General features: G+C 43.6%; 1 long non-coding RNA gene across 2 annotated transcripts; it reads left to right on the top strand.

The window, feature by feature from the left end:
- The first annotated feature begins 257 nt into the window (after positions 1 to 257).
- Positions 258 to 1470, top strand: LOC137853215 (uncharacterized). 2 transcript variants are annotated; one of them, XR_011094334.1, is made up of 3 exons: positions 258 to 484; positions 672 to 872; positions 1346 to 1470. It is a non-coding gene; the product is annotated as an uncharacterized lncRNA (long non-coding RNA). The 2 variants fall into 2 exon arrangements; XR_011094333.1 differs by having other exon boundaries at positions 454 to 592.
- Positions 1471 to 4415: the final 2945 nt, after the last annotated feature.

The following is a 4415-nucleotide window of genomic DNA, read 5'->3' as shown; positions in this document are numbered from 1 at the left end:
AAAAGTTATGTGAGCAGATAAAACAACTCCTGCTGAAAACAGCCCCACTTCGAACTTCTCCTGTCCTCAGCTACACGGGCAGCCATTTGCAAAAAGCCACAGAAGCAAAGCTGGGAAGGGTCACAAGGCTCAGAGAGTTCGTTCCTGGGCTCTCAGACAGGGTCAGGTGCATCTGTGGGGCATTCACACAGGTGTTTGTCAAACCTGTTATTTAACACTACTAATTACAAGGTTTTGCAATCACTCTCAGCCTATCCCCATGGCCACCAAGTTTATATCTGAGCTGAAAAAAATAAAAAGTTAAAAAAAATAAGTCAATTTTTTCTTATTCAACAGAGAGTGGACATGGAGAAGAGTCATCAGCTCATAACCCTCTCTATTTTAAGACTATTGAAGTACCCCTCCCAAGCTACCTCCTAAACTAAAACACACACAATTATTTTTGCCAAGACATTTTCCACTTCCAACATACCTTGCTAAGAAGGTCTGCAGTTTTCATGTCTATCTGCGCTACATCCTCCGCGATTTGCCTCGGGGGAGCTGGGAAGAAAGCACCCATTTGCCTGCACTTTGCAGTGTGGAGACTCTCACAGTTAGGAGCTCAGAATCAGTCCGTCCCCTCTCTCCTCCTCCTCCCCATTCACACCATGGCAATTTTCTCTCTTTCACAGATTCAATCAGCTATAATCTTTAAAGCAGGAACACCAGACTTCCCTCCTCAGTCTTACAGGACCTCGATCGCACCTGCCATCGCCTTGTCTGAAAAGCATCATTTGGCAATTTGCACAGAGTGACGAGAGCTGCGCTGAGCTGGGGGTTAGTTTTGCTGAGACTCAATCCGGACACACAATTGCAATGTTTGCTGGACAAGGGTAAGAGCTGAAAAATATACGCACTTCCTTTTGCAGCAATTGAACATACGCTTAACTTTGCAGAGCTGAGGCCCTCAACGCATCAGTGTGCCTCAGAGTTTGTGTTTGGGGCACTCCAGCGTTTCCCAGCAGTGCCAGCACACGCAGCGGCTCCTAAGGTTGCCCACGAGCAAGCCGCAGTTGGCTGGGGAACTACAGAACTATTTTTCTCCTTAGCTACTTTCTCCCTTTTAATGTTTTACCAATACGAAAGCATGCTTTTTCTTGTACTTGTTTCCTCCATTAAAAATACACATTTTAACTCAATATCTAAGTGATGTGCACATAATTTACAACATAAAGGAGACATAAGGAAAGGACATACATCTTCCATTACCATGCACCGTACCCCATAACAAACAAACAAATTTGGGAAGTTTACATGTCAGATATAAACTTACCAGCATAAGAAAGCCTTTGTATTCTCCACACAGGTTGTTAGCTCTGGCTGGACAGCAGCGTCTCCCTGCCCGTGGGTAGGCACGCCAGACAGACCTCAAACCAACTGAAGGAAACCTGAAAATCCAATCTAGCCTTCCGGAATTTGATTTGTAGGAAATTGAGGAACAAGGCTTTACAGAGGGATTTCAAATAAATCATAATTAATTACACGTGCAAAGACATCAACTACATCGGGGCACACGGTGAACAAACGAGCAGCAGCTCGGCGAGGCCACCCATGGGGACCTGCAGCCGTGCCCGGAGCCCGCCCAGGTGCTGCTGCCTGCTCCCAGCGCCCTGCAGCAGCACCTGGGCAGCTCGTCTTCAGTGTTAGGCACCCATCTGCTTGCCTTTTTGTTGTTGTTGTTGTTCTTAGTGGGTCAAATACACAGTGTCTTAAAAGTGCATCGAAAAAGATCTTTCTAGAGTGTCAGTGCAGAATAAAATACAATCTTTATGGGATAACTGGAGATATAAAACTTACATTCAATTAAAAGCAGTTTATACAATTAGAAAGAAGTGTCTCTCCCAGCTCTCTCCCTTGAATACTGACATCCCATTTATGTCCTCCACCAGCCCGCCCAAAAGAACAAAGCTCACTGGGTTAGATAGCTTACAGAACACAGTTATTTCTGATCCCTTTTACGCTATGTTAAATAGAAATATTTCTTTAGCTGTCAACTTTCTTTCTTAAAGATCCTGCCAACAAGTACAAACAGCACCCTGAGATGTTTGGAGATGTTATCTCATGACATCAAATAAACGCACCTTGGGGTCAGAAGGGACCATTATCTTTATTCAGTTTGATTCCAGATTGTATTTCCCCGTCACTGGGGCCACGATTTCACACCTGTTCCCCATCTGTTCTTCTAGATTGTTCTTGATCTAAATAATCTTGAAAATTTTTCCATCAAGAACACTAAAAAGTGCTGCTGGATAACACAGCAAAAATCTTACATTCCAAGAGCTGATCTACAAACTTACTTAAAGAAAAGTTCATTGCTCTGGTTGCTATTTCGACTGAAAGAGCATCCATCTCAACGCACAAGTCGACACAGAGGGAAGACTCGGAGCAGAGGAGGAGGATTTTGTCTTTTCTGGTTTTCCACTGCTATTCCTCTACTAGAGGAAAGGCCCCTGGTCAAATGGATCCTGTAAACCCAACAGCAAGACAAATAATAACTAAAAAATTAAACAACTCATCCAAGCTACATTTGGGTTTGTTATTTTTAATATCCTGAGTTAACCTGAAAACAAAGATAAGGGGACTGAGAAACCCACAGCACTGCGTGCTACTGTAGTACATGTCTGGCCAGAAAGAGGTGAGAGAGAAGAGCTGAGACATTTTCTGTTCCAAGGAGCCTGCAATCAAACCAGCTGCTGATCTCTAACAAACCTGCTACTTGCACGTTTACTGCTCCCATTCAAGCTGTGCTGTTTGCTGGTATTTACCTGCCAGGCCAGGCATTGCACTGCTATATATAAATTGCAATTACAAACTTACTGCACCTGTACATTAAGCATCCTTCCCAATATGCAGAGGGTCAGACCGCAGCTGACAGTTCCATAATTCACCAGGAACTACCTGGGCTGGTGTAATACACAGATAAAACCCATTTTAAGAAAACTGGCAGTTTTGGCCCTTCCAAATTCAAGGGGGAAGAGCCGTAGGCAGCTGCAAACACGATTATAGCAGAGGTGGACGGGCTGTGGCTGTGGACTGCGATGGTTCTCCCTGGAAGGCGCACAAGCGGTGGAATTATAGTTCTAATGAAATTGTCAATAGTAATCCTGTTACTGGGAGCTTGCAAGCCCTGTTTAATGAACTAGACAGTAACAAAGAAAATAAAAATACTTTAAAAGCTACAGTATGAGAAAATGATAATTGGTCCAGATTTCATGTCCATGATGAAATGCATGGGGAGCGCATTACACCGAGCGGCATTATAACCTATCAGGGGACTGCTGTTTTGGCAGACCCTTCGTAATTATTTATTGGAAATGGGGGGTGCTTTACTCTGCCCAAATTCTTTCTCATGCAACACATAAAACACTCAAAAATGTAGTCACATCTGTGAGGAAAAGTTTGCAAGGTTTTAAACAACTTGATGCTGCAGGTACCGCCACTATGACCAGCTGGTAAGAAAGGATCCATTTCATGCCCCACTATGATTCCTAGTGACCTTGATCACTGTTCACAGCAGACTGAAAACAACGATGTGCAGGTGCTCCATAGCATCAAAAACTTTGCATAAGTAATCCATTTGGGGCTTGGGGGATACATATATATATATATATATACATATATATATATATATATATAATATATATGTGTGTGTGTTGTTGTGTGGATTTTTTTTGAAGGACATCCTGTTTTCTTCAAATTTATGTGGCTAAATTGCTGCTACATGCTTCACACAGAAAATATAAACATATGAAAATCCCAACAGTGCACAAGTTTTTGCAAGTAATTTGTTTTTATCAGGAGGGAAAGCAATGCAGCAGTCCAGAGCTGAAATCTTTACCAGTTGCCTGTGCCGTACTGAGACAGACCAGAGCAGAATCCCAGACACAGCAGAAACAGGAGGATAATTTCCTTGGCCGAATGTTGTGAAATTTAGTAAATTAGACTTTTTTTCCCCCACTAAATGAGACAAAAGATTTGATTTGTCCACCCTAGTGGATACAGGGGAAAATCAAGACAGATAGTTTCACCTGTAAACCTTTAATAACAATACCTTGTTCTGGCAGATCCCAGAGCACTTCTGAAGCTCTTTAAAATATGGGGAAAGTGAGATGAGAAAGGACTTGGCTTTCTCACCACCGGTTAGCAGGACGGCAGCAGGACCCCAGGTAAATGTTCCAATCCCCAGACAAGTGGGCTGTTGGTGAGATGGCTGTGCTGAGGTCTGCAGCATGTCCCCTGCTCCCCGACTAGGGACCAGCCTGGGGCCACACTGGTCTGTGGGGCCATACATCCCCTGACACTGCCCTGTGGCAACGCCCAGCTAGCCCAGAATAGGAAATAAAAACCCCATCTTGTCTCAAGGAGGTTTTGCAGAA

The sequence above is a fragment of the Anas acuta genome, chromosome 3, assembly GCF_963932015.1.
Source record: "Anas acuta chromosome 3, bAnaAcu1.1, whole genome shotgun sequence".
NCBI classification, from domain to species: domain Eukaryota; kingdom Metazoa; phylum Chordata; class Aves; order Anseriformes; family Anatidae; genus Anas; species Anas acuta.
This window is presented reverse-complemented; position numbering and strand designations above follow the sequence as displayed.